The 14,181-nt window shown below is 37.6% G+C and overlaps 1 pseudogene; it reads right to left on the bottom strand.

The window, feature by feature from the left end:
- Window positions 1-3,165: 3,165 nt before the first annotated feature.
- On the bottom strand, window positions 3,166-3,663 carry LOC114045606 (annotated as a pseudogene).
- Window positions 3,664-14,181: the final 10,518 nt, after the last annotated feature.

Below are 14,181 nucleotides of genomic sequence, written 5' to 3'. Positions count from 1 at the left end.
TAGCTGACACTTCCTTCCATCACAAGGGGTCATCGTTAAGGTTCTAGCTGCTACTGATGCCATCTCCAGTGGACTCTCCTACCAACTCTAGTAGCCTGTGGGACTTCAGATCAAGACTTCGGATTTTTTGAATTTATATGGCTGCTTGAGGTAAAGAGGAGATAGAGAGAGAGGAATAGAGAGAAGAGGGAAGGAGTGAGATAAGAAAGGATGGAGAAAGAGAGAAAGAGAGAAAGTGAGAAAGAGAGAGAGAGAGAATCCCTTCCTCCCCTACCCAACTCCTCCTCTCCTAGTAATTTTCTCTCAAGGGGCTGAGCTGGAGACTCTTCAGCAGTATATAGGCCTTCCTCTGAAATTCAGTTTTCTGGAAAGCTTGCTATTTTATATATAGGCTCAGAGGTGTAGGACTGAATTTTCCAGCCAATCACAATTTATTTCTTGTTTAGCATCATCTACCTACCTTTAGCTAATGAGTCAGGTATTTTATTCCTCTCGGATTTATTAAAGACTTGCTCATACCTAATTTGTACCATTAATTGATTCAATCTAGCTGTCCAGAGCCTTCTGAGATTAAAATAATTGGAAAAGTCAATTAATTTAGGTACCTATATATAAGCCACTGCTCTAGGTTTTGGAATAGGATGAGACTGAACCTGTTATCTGTTTTAACAATCTCCCGATAAGGAAATTTCCTTTAACAATGCAGATTAGCAAACCAGGTACTTATAATCTTGAAGAGTTTCTTAGGGACAAGGCCCTTAACCTCTCTCAATCTCAATATCCTCATCAGCAAAATGGGGATGATAATTACACCTATAATACAGGGTTGTGGTGAGCCTAAAATGAGGAAACATGTAAATTGTTTTGCAAATCTTAAAGCTTATATTAATGCTTGTTTGTTGTTGTTGTTATACCAGAGCAGTTAAGTGATCTTTCCAGTATAACATAGCTAGCCTATGTAAGAAGAAGGACTTGAATCTCCAGGTCATCCTGACTTTGCAGCTGATTCTCTAAGCACTGTGCAATGAACCTTCTCAGGTTTTGAAGTGACATGGTCCCTGCCCTGAAGTAGTGTTCATTCTAAAAGAAAGCAGATACATATAGTACAGGCGAATGGGAGAGAATTCTATAATTTAAGAGATTAAGGAAGATTTCAGAAAGGATGTGGCACCTGAGTTTAGCTGTGAAAGAAGAGAATTCTGAAAGGCAGAAATGAAATGGAATATATTTTAGGCATATGGAATGACCTGAGCTAAACTAAATGTAGGTGGGAGAAGGCAAATTGAGTTAGGAAATCTTAGTAGTCCAATTTGGCTGCAACATAAAATATGGGAAAGGAAAGGCTGTAAAGCTAGGTGAAAGCCACAGAGTGCCTTGACTGCCTGGTGAAGGAATTTTTATGGTATTTTATTCTGCTGGTAATAAAGGACCATTGAAGGTTTTTGAGTGGGGTGGCAGAAGATAATTTTGGCAGCTGTGTAGAGAATGAATTGAAATATTAGAATTAGGGAGACCAGTTAGGAGTCTAGGAATATATAGCCCAGGTCAGAAGTAATGCTTGGCTGAATGAGGGTGGTGGCAGTGTTAGTGGAGAAAAGAGATCAGATGCAACAAAAGCTGTAGAGGTGGAAATTGGTAAGATTTGGCAATAGATTAGATGTGCTGGATGAGGATGTCTCTGAAATTCTAAGCCTGGGTGACTTGGTGGTGCCAACTGCAAAAAGAGAAAAGTTGAGAGGAGGGAAGAGTTGAGTCAGGAAGATGATGAATTCATTTTTGGACATGTCAAGTTTAATCACCCAAAGGGACATCAAAGTGGAAATGTCCGGCAGGAAAGTGTCAATCCCTTAAAATGTATTCTCTTTGCTATATCAGTGTTATTTTAGGATTGGAAAATTAGATAATGAAGCCAGTAGGGTTGAGTTAGTTATTTGCTTAGAAAGGCCAGACTTTAAAAATATCATGGTTCTACAATGGACCTAGTTCATTTGCCTGTCTCTGAGAAGAATTGCCCCAATTATGTTAGAGGAATGGCCATTTACCCTTTTATTCAATGTCTCCTGAAAGTAACTTTATATTGACCACTAAATTTAAATGTAAAACTTTATAAAATGCATTAAATATTAGTACATGATGTGAGTCTTTGAGGCAAGAAATATTTCAGACGGCAATACCCTCTCTGCTCATGGATTTCAATTTTTGAGGCACAATTAAACCAAAGAAAAATGTGCAGACAAAAGAGTATGAATTCATCACTCTGCATTCTAATTTGGAAACAGTGAAACAGGTCTTCCTTTCTATGCCCATTCTTGTCCCCTTGGCCCAAGCTCTGGTATCTCACATCTGGTTTACTGAAATTTGCATAAGAGCGCTTGACCTCTCTGTTTCACTAACTCAACTTGTCCAATTTGTTTCTGTTAAAATTATTTATCTCTCCCTTACTCTCTTTTCCTTACTTTAATTCATGGGTGACCAAATTAAAACTTTTAGGCCTCTTTTCATGGTGGAGAGTTTTCTTCCTGTTTCCCCAGCCTTATATTTACCATAGAAAATTCTCCTTCCCCTTTCTCTGCAAATAATCTACTCAAAATATTACTAGATGAAGGGAAAGGACTAATGACTGTCGCTACTCACTGTAAAGAACTGTGAAGAACCATATTGGATCTTAGGAAAGCCTACTGAAGCTCCTCCTGTGAATATCCTCTTTCCCTTTTGGCCCTGTCCCTGACCTTCTGGACTTCAAAAGCATGTCTCTACACTGTCTTATCCTGGAACTTCTCTCAGAGTCTAGAGTCTTCTCAAACTGAAACATGCTACTATCCCTGAGGACTGCTCACCATGGAATAGTCATCCACCAGGTCTGCCCCATTTCTCATGCGGGTGAGCCCCTCTTGGAGCTTCCATTTTGTGAAGGGGATCAGTAAAACAAGCTTGTGAAGGAAAGATTTGATCTCAGGTTTTCCTGCCTTCAGGTCAGGTATTCTCTCTAATGTGACACCTGGCTGCTTAAGGGAAATAAGAGGATCAAAGAAAGACTATGGCTACTGTTCCACATGGATGAGACAATACCATTGAATAATGAAGAGAAGATGGAACTATTTAACTTATGTTACTTTTTGTTCTGTTGTCAAATGTTAATTTATTGCAATAGTCTCCTTTGTAGTTTTAATGTGCTGGGCATTCCACAGCACCACCATTGATGTCTTCAATGACATCATGAGGATGCCTGCCATCAATGTTGCAGCGCACAGACTAGACTGTTCCAAGTATCTCTTTAATGGTTCCAGAAAGTTCTCTTGCCAAAGATCGGTGCCTCATCTGTCGAGCAATGTTGACAGTCTCATTGACAGTGATGTTTCCATTGTGTTTAATATTTTTCTGCTTCTTCCTGTCCTGAGGAGGTTCCTTTAGGGCTTTGATGATCAAGGCTGAGGCAGAAGGCACAATCTCAATCTGGGCCTCACTGTTGTGAAGGGTAAGTTTCACTGTGATCCTTAGACCTTTTCAGTCACCAATTGCCTCGGCAATGTCATCACCAAACTTTTTGGGAGACAAACCCAAGGGACCAATTTTGGGGGCCAGAACTGATGTGGCACCAACTTCACCACCAGTGCACCTTAAAAACATGACTTTAATTTCATTAGGGTCAAATTTGGGAGGCATGGCAGCTACGAAGGTGGAAGCTTGGCCTGGATGCTGCAGGGTGGCTTCCGGTGGTGCTGGATTCAGGATGACCGAAAAAAGTTGCACCTTCACCACCACGAACTGGGAGCCAAAAGACTTATGTTATTTTTTATTCTTGGCCAATGATAGTAATCTTCATAATGGTGAGAAAAAAAAAAAACAAAAATAACCAATAAGGAATTGAAACTTCTATTGATAAATTGTTGTTGTTCCATTGTTTCCATGGTGTTGGCTCTTTGTAACCCCCCATTTGGGAGTTGTTTTTTTTTTTTTTTCGGCAAAGATACTGGAATGATTTGTCATTTCCTTGTCCAGCTCATTTTATAGATGAGAAAACTAAGGTAAATAAGGTTAAGTGCCTCGCCCAGGGTCACATAGGTAGTAAATGTCTCAGGCCAGGTTTGAACTCAGGGAGATGCATCTTCCTGACTCCAGGTCTGGTGCTCTATCCAGTGCACCACCTAGCTACCCCAATTGACAAGTAGAGAGTTGTATTTTTTTTGAAAAAGAGCATCTAGCTGAACTTGATGAGTTCAAATCTCTAAAGCTCTTAAGAGGAGAAGAACTGGTGTGAAGGTCATTCATATCCATTACAGACCCCAAGCCTCAAGGTTCTAGATAGTAAAGGTCTTGGTCAGAAAGGGTATCAAATTCACCATAGATGTGGGGCAGTTAGGTGGCTCAGTGGATAGAGCACCAGCCCTAGAGTCAGGAGGACCTGAGTTCAAATCCGGCCTTAGACACTTGACACTCATTAGCTGTGTGACCATGGCCAAGTCACTTAACCCCATTGCGTGGTCAAAAAAAAATTCACCATAGATTTAAAGTCTTTGGGACAGAATTTGCTGTAACATCTATCTACTAATGTACTCCCAGCTTCCCTGCTTTTGTAGTAACCAGACAGAGAAGCTACCATCATAGGCCATTCACTCTGGTCATTCTTTACCAGAACCTAAGTTGGGGGTGGGGAGAGCAATAAGGCATCTAAAGGATAGGCTTTCCAATGCTATGACATTTTTTCAACTTCTGTGAAGCCTTTTTTCTGTAAGTTAATCACTATTTGCTGAGGGAAAAATCATGTACTCTTCCTCTATCACCCTATATTTTCATCTCCATGCACCTCTGCCTTGTCTTTTCACTGACCTCCTGTTCTTCTCTGATCTTCCTTCCATTGTGTCCTTTGGAAGCCTAACCTAGTTTTAACAAGCTGCTCTTATTCTCTCTCTTCATTTCGAACTTTTCATCTCCTTACACTAATGGAAACTTTGTTCCCTACAGAAAACACCGCATCTGTGGCCACTCTTTTGTGATAGGACCCTTCACGCCATAGTTCCCCACTCCTCCATCCATCCTGTAATCCCCAACATAGGTTACGTGAATTTTTGCCTGAAAGGCAACAGAACTATCCCAAGCATTTGATTGTCCCCCAGGTCAAATTGTTCCTCTCTTGATAAAGTTTCTTGGTGCCTTCTGGCCATCACCTACCTAAAAGAATAAAAAGATCCACAAATGTGGAGTTAAGGTCCTTCAGACTTAGCAGATATTGCCAAACCATGCAATTTGCCGCACTGCTCTCTACTGAAATGACATGTTTCCATATGGAGACAAGATGAGGGCTGTGTCTACCCAAGCAAAATACTGGAGTATCCTACTTTAACATCTTTTCTATGCTATGGCTAGTAAACCTCCTTTTGTTAAGTGCTGAATGAACTACGTATGTGTCATTTCATTACACTTGAAATAACAGAATACTGGTTTGAGTAATTGTTGTTCAGTCATTTTAGTCATTTAGTCATGTCTGATTCTTTGTGGTACCATTTGGGGTTTTCTTGGCAGAGGTACTGGAGTGCTTTGTCATTTCCTTTTCCAGCTCATTTTACAGACAAGAAAACTGAAGTAAACAGGGTTAAATGACTTGCCCAAGATCACACAGCTAGTGAGTATCTGAGGTTGGATTTGAACTCTGGTTTTCCTGACTCAAGGCCTGATGCTCTATCTATCTAGCTGTCCTTAATATCTCTCTAGCACTAGGGGCTCCTTCACTTATGTTCTAAAAAAAATCACTGACTTAGGAATAGAAGTAGCACAGTTCCCTGTGCTTAGCGTCACTTAGTCCTTAGTATCACTTCCAACCATTATTTAGCACCTGCACCCCCTTTGAGGTTCACTCTATCTATTTATACAACCTGGTCCTAATATTTCTCACAGTTTTCTATCAGCCTCTGGCTTATTCTCCATCTTTTCTCAAAGTGTGCAGTACTTAGAGCATTCTTTTTCTCCACCTTGACCTTTACTTTTATACTCAGGGTCTCTAATATGTTTATTGGTGTTCCCTTAAAATACCACCAATCTCCTCAGATCCCATGTACACCATCTTTATTTTCCCTGAGCCACCAGTTGGGAAGGCTATACCTTTGATCTCACCATAAACCAAAAAATATGACATTTCCATGATCTTAAACTCTAAACTTTCTTATCCTCCCATATCTTTCTCTGCCTCCTATACCTGTTCTTCATCTTTACCATGACCATCTTCACCATGAAATCCCAAAGCCACCACCCTTGCTAGTTTTCTCAGTATATCACTCCTGAATTGGGCTCACTGTCCTCCCTTCATTGTCTTGATGTGATAGTTGACCAATTGAACTATATGCTAGCTTACCCTTGGACTCTTATCCTATTATCAGTTACCCCTTAGGCACTCTTGCCTTCTTGTGTTGCCTAATCTCACTTTTGCACAGGAGTCTTTTTATTCTTCCTTGATTGTATCTCAAGCACACTCTCCATGGCAGATATTCCAAGTCTTCTTCTTCTCCTCCCTAAGTCCTTTATGCCAACCCCTCCTTCCTCCCTTAGCATGTTTACTATCTTACTGTAGAAAAGGCATCTACAGGGAGTATTATATATGAGGAAACTGAATCTGAGAGGGGTTAAGTGACTTGCCCAAATTCACATATTTAGTAAGGCAGAATTCAAACTCTGATCTTCTTGACTCCAACTTCAACATTCTATCCACTGTGCCACCTAGCTGCCTAATATGACAAAAAGCTGAGAACAATAACTAACATTTGGTGCCTGAGTCAAGATTCCAAAAATTCTCAATGGGTTCTAACAATGAGCTAATTCTAAGATAACAGATAATAGGGACACATTTAGTTTTTTACACATGAGTTCAAAAAAGTCAACTTTGCAATATAAGACATGGGAATTATGGCTATATAGTTTTCCTGAAAACAATCTAGGAATTTGAGTATATGATAAGCTTAATAAAAATCAAAGGTATAATACAGCAACTAAAATTATTGCTTTCGGAGGAGTATAGCCTCTAGGCCTAGGCAGATGATATTTCCCATGTAATCTGACTTGCTTAGTCCATATCTGAAGTGTTGTTTTCAGTACAGGGCATCATGTTTTGGAAGGATGCTTATAAATTAGAGAGAGCCCAGAAGATGGTGAGGAGAATAGCTAAATCTTCAAGATTATCCTATAGAATGATTAGTTAAAGGACCTTTAGCTGGGTAGCTCAGAATAAAGAAGAACAGAGCAGGGGGAATGGATGAAGGTGTGAGAGATAGACACAGGATAGATAGTTTGCTTTAAGTATCTGAAGGGCTCTCATATGGAAGAGGAATTACACGTGTTTCCAGACAGCAGGTGGAGCTGAAAGCAATGGGCAGACTGGTGAGAGGCAGATTGGATTTTTAAAAAAATTGCTAACATTAGAACTACCCCAAAATGGAATGACCTGCCTTAGGAGGTAGTACATGTCTTCTGATTTGTGATCGTCATACAAAGACTGAATTCCTATTTCTGTAAATGTTATAGAATGGACTTTTGTATATATGTGGTTTGAATTAGATCCTCTCTGATATCCTTTCAAACTCTGAGATTCTGTGATCCTCCCTGTCCTTTTCCATTTTCTCCTTTACTTTTGCCCCCCCTCCTCCTAGTAAAGTCTCCTTACATCTATTCCAATTTCCTTCATTGAGATTATGATTTTTTAATAGTCATTTCATTTTGATGCTACTTAAGTGTTTTTATTGTTACCCTATTTGTCATATGACTGGACATTACTGTCTTTTTTTTTTTTTTTTGCAAGACCAACTAAACTTTCCAATCTTTGCTTAACAGCTGCCCCATAGACCTTATCAGAAAACTAGTTACACTCCATCACTTGCAAATGTGTCATCACAGAAATAAATTCTTTAAAATGTTAGATCAAAATGAGGATGAATTCATTGCTTTTACTTTGCTGAACATGCTTAATTTCTGTTTATACCTAGTAGATAGGGTCCAATCTCATGACATGGCATGTTTTAACACTAATCCTTTCCTTATACAACCCAAGCTAAACTATTTAAACTGTCACTGCTTGCTGATCTCTATTAATTTACTGTATTAATTAGTTCTCATCTCAAGATTATCTGTCTCCCAAATCTCTTTCCATTTACATATATTTTAAACTATTCTGTGTAAATACATGCACTCATATGCACATACACAAGCACATGTGTGTGTACACAAGTGTGCACACACACACACAATCCCACAATTCGCCTGCCCAACTCCACCCTACTGTGAAACAGATAATTAAATAAGTGAAATAAATATCCCTTACTCCATGACTGGCATAAATTGTTACTCACCTCTGGTTAAGTGGTTCTTCGCAAAGCTGTTATTAAACAGCAACTTAGCTTGTCACTATCAAAACTACCTCTTTTCCCCTATTGCTCTAATGAGTAATTGGGGCAAAATATTATGTGACTCACTCAGGGTTACATGGTTATAATGACCAAGGCACAGTCAAATAAAGAAAGTACATAGATAGCTCTCAGGCTATCCAGAAGAACTGCACACTTAGATTACTTATTTTGTGCTTCCATGCCATGTAATTCAGGTAAAGAGCTGATTCTTCCTGAAGAAAATGCACATTTAGAACAAGCAAATAAATAAAAAAGAAGTAGGGGAAAGCCTGTGGAAGGCCCAAGACTTCTAATATATAAAGCTTCACAAACATGGATAAAGCATTGGACTTGGAGTCAAGAATATTTGGGTTCAATACTTCCTTCAGACATCAATTAGTTTTGTGACCCAGGACAAATCATTTGACTTGTTTTCTGCACGTATAAAATGAGGGGGTTCTGTTTGATGATCTCTAAGGTCTCTTCTAACTCAAAATCTACAATGACCCCATGATGATGGCTTTCAAGGGGAAACGTTTCCAGGATATATATGTATACACACATACATATAAATATATATGTATACATATACACACAACACACACACGTACACATATGTGTATGTATATAGACACACATATACATATACATATACACAGATACATATATGTATATAGTTTTAAGTGAAATCAATTTAAAGTGAATTTGAATACTGAAACATGTTTTAGGCAAAAAGCCGGAAAGTCCCACAGTTTCATTCTGGTGTAGCATGCAAGCTGCAGTCCTCGGCAAAGCAAACTTCCTCTATTTAAAAGTGAAACTCAAAACAAAACCTGTCCCACACTGGCTATTCTTTCCCACATTTGGAAAGGAAATGCCACCTCCCCAAAGGAAAAGAACGTGTGGGTATTAAGATATTTCGGAAACTCACTCTTCAGATCACTAAATATCAACACTACGTATCCTTTTGAAAAAGGTATACCAGCTTACTACTAACAGTAATTGAGTTGGGGGCAGGGAAGGCAGGCAAGTAGAGAGGTACAGATGCTCTCCATTAACCTAGTAATTCTTCCCTTTCCTTCACTTTCTGTGTGGGGCACATTTGCATTTTCAGGAGTAGGAGGAAAATTCAAAACAGGTTCTTTCAGTCGAGGTTTAAATATTCGTATAAATTAAGAAGCTTCACAGAGAAGGAAAAATGAATGGCAGGGGAATTGGGAATTGCTCCTCTGGGGTAACATTAGTGCATCTCACAACTGGTTGGTTGTGCCTGTTTCACTAGGTCAAGGTCAGATGAAAGAGTTTTTCAAGGCAGGAGAAAATGGGGCTATTTAAAGTGGAAAATCTGATCTGAATATCGTTAACTCTCTTGTGAAGTATTAAGTCACAGTGTTAATGTTTGGTTTTACATGGAAACTAAGCATTACTAGCATAATATTCATTTAAAAACCCCAGAAAATGCCTATGGTTTGCTACTCATTTGTTTTACTGAAAAGCCTTTCAGATTCCCTTCTTCCGTAGTCATTGCAGATGCAAAAATGGGGAAGGAGGATTTTTTTCCTCTCTCAATATGAAAAATCATTAATATGTTCAAGGTTTAACTTTCTTTTTTATGAGTGTTTCTGTGTGGACCATATGGCATCAGCTAGATTGGAAGATTTTCACTTGCTTTATGAAAATTTGGGTGAGAATTTCTCTCATAAGCTCTTCTTTTGCAGCAGGTTACTTTGAAGCAGGTATGACACTCTTACAGAACATCAAGGCTGGCATTTAACAATCAGGGTAAAGACCAGGAATCTGGAAAAATAATAAAATATGTATTTCAATAGTGGAGGGTAATCACTTGCTAACTTAATTAAAAATTAAGACTCTGTACCTCGATTATTAGTATCATCATTTGAAAATATTGACCAAATCTATGCAATGCAAGCCTGAGATTCAACCATATTTGTGGAAATCAAAACACATTATCATTATCAATTCATGATAGTGTACTAAGAACAGCGGTGATGATAGAAAAGATTCATTCTATTAAAGATACGATTAGACAGATGTATAAACATGTCCCATTTGATGTGCTCAGATTTCTTCCCTAGGATAAAAGGCTCAATTCAATCTTTAGCATAGACACACCAATTATGATGGATTCAGAGTCACGCCCAATTGGTACTTCAAACTAAGTATCATGGTGACTTCTTTCCATTTCTTATTTAATCATTTTTGAGATTTGATGATTTTGAATGTCTTTTGGCTCAACTAGTTTGTCATTCATTTAAAAAGGAGGATTCTCTGTACCTACCCAAATTAGCCCGTTTTAAAAATATTGTTTACGAACCTAATCTGTTTTGTTTTGCTATCTTTTAGTGGAAAATACTTTTGAGTACTTTCATTGGGAACATCATGTATGACAGAGAGACACGAGTATGTGAAAGGTGAGGACAATTAGGTACTTTTCTCCTTTTTAGTTTATTTATTTTTAGTTTTCAACATTCACTTTTTTAAGATTTTGGGTCCTAAATTTACCCCCTCCCTCCCATCCCCCCTCCCCCAGATGACATGCAATCTGATATAGGCTATACATGTACAATCATATTAAGCATATTTCCACATTAGTTACATGAAAGAAGAATCAGAACAAAAGGAAAAAACCACGAGAAAGAAAAAAAAGAGAGAAGATAGTATGCTTCCATGTGCATTCAGACTCCATAGTTCTTTCTTTGGATGTGGATCACATTTTCCATCATGATTCTTTTGGAATTGCAGTTAGGTACTTTTCAATTTGGATTCTTCTGAAACAAGACACCTTGGGAATTTTTAAAATCTCATTTTATTTCCTTTTCAAGAGCAAATACTTTTCAGTCTTAGTAATGTCACATTCTTTTTTTAATCTGAAGGTTAGATGTGTGTACATACATGTGTATATATTATATATAATATAACAGATATGTATATAATGCATATGTATATGTATGTGTGTATATGTATGCATTGTATATGTATACACACACACATACACACACACAGTTTTTACAATAGATACTGAAGATCAAAACAAAAGTGGTAAGATGACAGACTAAGAAACTTAGAACTGGAAGGGAATCTAGAGATCAAGTCTAACTCTCCCTATTTTATAGAAGATGAAACTGAGCACAGAGATAAAATGACTTGCTTAATGGCCTGAAAAGTAGTAAGTAGAAGAGCAAAGATTCAAATCCAGCTCCCCAGATTCTTGATACATAGATTTTTCTATTATAATCACAAATATCTAGCCCAAGCCCTCCAAATTGGAGTCATTTATAATTTTTTTAAAGAGAAAAATAAAAAATATCATAATGCATGAAACAAAATTAAACAAATAGGTTTTCTCTGTACTCCTTCCCAAATTTGTCTATGTGTATATAAAGTCGTGTTGCTTCAGACTTTGTTTTCTTCCTTCCCTATCTTTCCTTCCCCCACTCCCCACCTTTTTTTAAAAATAATTGTATTCAATGGATAAATTCTTCTGAATTTTTATCACTTTATATGTCTTTACATATTATATTAGTATTGTTGAACATAAAAATTACTTCCAGTTTTTGCACATTTATTTTACAAATAGAGGAATTATAAATATTTTTTATAGAGAGATCCTTTTTATTTCTTTTCATAATGTCTTTAGGATAAAGTCCTAGCAATAGAGTCACTAAATCAAAAAATAAGGTTAGTTTTGACTTGTATATTGCCACATTACTCTTAAAATTTTGCATCATTCTATGTCCCATCAACAACATAACAGAGTGCTGAAATTTAATAATTAGTGGATATAGAGTACTATCTTACTGTTTTCTTGAAACTATATTTCTCTAAATTTTAGCGAACGTGAACATGGTTAATTGATTATTTCACATGGTTAATTGATTATTTCTTTCCTAAAAAAAAAAATCTATGTGTTATGGTCATATCTCCTTTATGGATATGTATATTACTTCTTTTAAATTCTGGATAAGAGAATTTTACTTGTGTGACCCCAGTCCCAAAGTCCACTGGAACACTCTCTTTATTGATGGAAATCAATGTCCCTTGCCTGCACAAGGGGTGGGGCAGAGTTCTTGAGAGAGGAGAGAGAAGAGTTCTTCAGCTTCCTTCAAGCTCATGCCAGATTCTTCCCAGAGTCTTTTCCTCCAGTCACCAGAAGTGGAGTTGGCATCTTCCATCTTCTCTCTCGAAGCTGAAAGCTAGAAGTGCCAGAAGCTAATCAAAGCTTGAAGAGAACTGAAGAGCTCTCCAACCTTTCACAAACTCCACCCTTCTCCTCACACAGGCAAGGGACATTGACTTCTACCAACAGGAAAGAGCCCCATACCAGTAGACTTTGAGACTGGAGTTATATCAAATATGGTTTTCCTTTTCCTTTTAAATACTATTTTCGTCATGCAAAATCCTTTTATTCTGATATAATCAAATCTAGTAACTTTGTTTCCACTCATTTCTTCCATTTTTATTTGGTAAAAATGTTATTCCACTCAAATATATAACTAAGACAAATCTATTTTTCCTTCTTTCAGTTTTTGCTATTTTGTATATTTTTAGGTTATTAACCCAGTCACAATTTATTGTAACATATGGTATGAAGTATGGATTTAAAACCATTTTTCTTTTGGCCTATTCAATTCTTTCAAAAATATTTACTTAATAATGATTATATTCTCCAGCATAAAAAAAAAACCACTTTAGTTTAAAACTTAAGTGTTTAAGTGTTAAAAAAACACTTTTAGGTATGGGTTTGTTGTTGTTGTACAGTTTTTTTTTTGGTTGCATCCCAACTCTTTGTGACCCCTTTTGGGGTTTTGGCAAAGATACTGGAGTAGTTTACCATTTCCCTCTCCAGTTCATTTTACAGTTGAGGAAACTAAGGCAAACAAGGTTAAGTGACTTGTCCAGGGTCACACTGCTAGTAAGGGTCTGAGGCCAGATTTGAACTCAGAGAGATGAGTCTTCTTGTCTCTGGGCCTGGAACTCTACCCATTGTACCCCCTAGATATCTAGAGATGGGTTTTGTTGTTGTTCTTTAGTAATGTTTTAGTCGTCTGACCCCTTTTGGGGTTTTTTGGTAACGATATTGGAATTCTTTGCCACTTCCTTCTCCAGCTCATTTCGCACATGAATAAATGAGGCAAACAGGGTTAAGTGACTTACCCAGGGTCACACAGCTAGTAAGTTGTCTAAGGCCAGATTTGAACTTAGGTCTTCCTGACTCTAGGCCTGGAGCTCTATCTACTGCACCACCTAGAGGCCCAGTTATGGGTTTCTTACCAAAAACTAAATCCTCAAATATATTTATACACTATGTTTGCTTTTTGGGTTGTCTGATGTGTTCCACTGAGATCTTCATTATTATTATTTTTACATTTGAAATACGGGAGAACAAATGCCCTGAGTGAATATATGAAGGATCTAGGGCCTCATCAACTTGTTTACGATGTAGTAGATAAATATCAAATTATTGCTTGACAAAAATGGAGGTTAAGCTGTCCAGGGTCAAACAGTAAGTGTCAAAGTCAGAACTTGAACCTAGGCCTTCATGTGAAGTCTAGCACTTTATCTACTATCACGTTACCTCTATGACATGAATGAATAAGAGAATGAATAGTGTATTTCACCACATAATGGTTGCAGATTTTATGCCAATTTTTTTTTGCAAAGAAGTGGGGTGCAACCAATGTGAAGCTTTTTTTTTAAAATTTTGCTGGTATTACTTAAAAATCATTTATTACTAAACTGTATTGCTGGCAGACAGACTGTACAGTTTAGCTAGCTTGGGAAGATGCAAGTCTTA

Source organism: Vombatus ursinus, unplaced genomic scaffold (assembly GCF_900497805.2).
Source record: "Vombatus ursinus unplaced genomic scaffold, bare-nosed wombat genome assembly UNPS02014779.1, whole genome shotgun sequence".
NCBI lineage: Eukaryota > Metazoa > Chordata > Mammalia > Diprotodontia > Vombatidae > Vombatus > Vombatus ursinus.
This window is presented reverse-complemented; position numbering and strand designations above follow the sequence as displayed.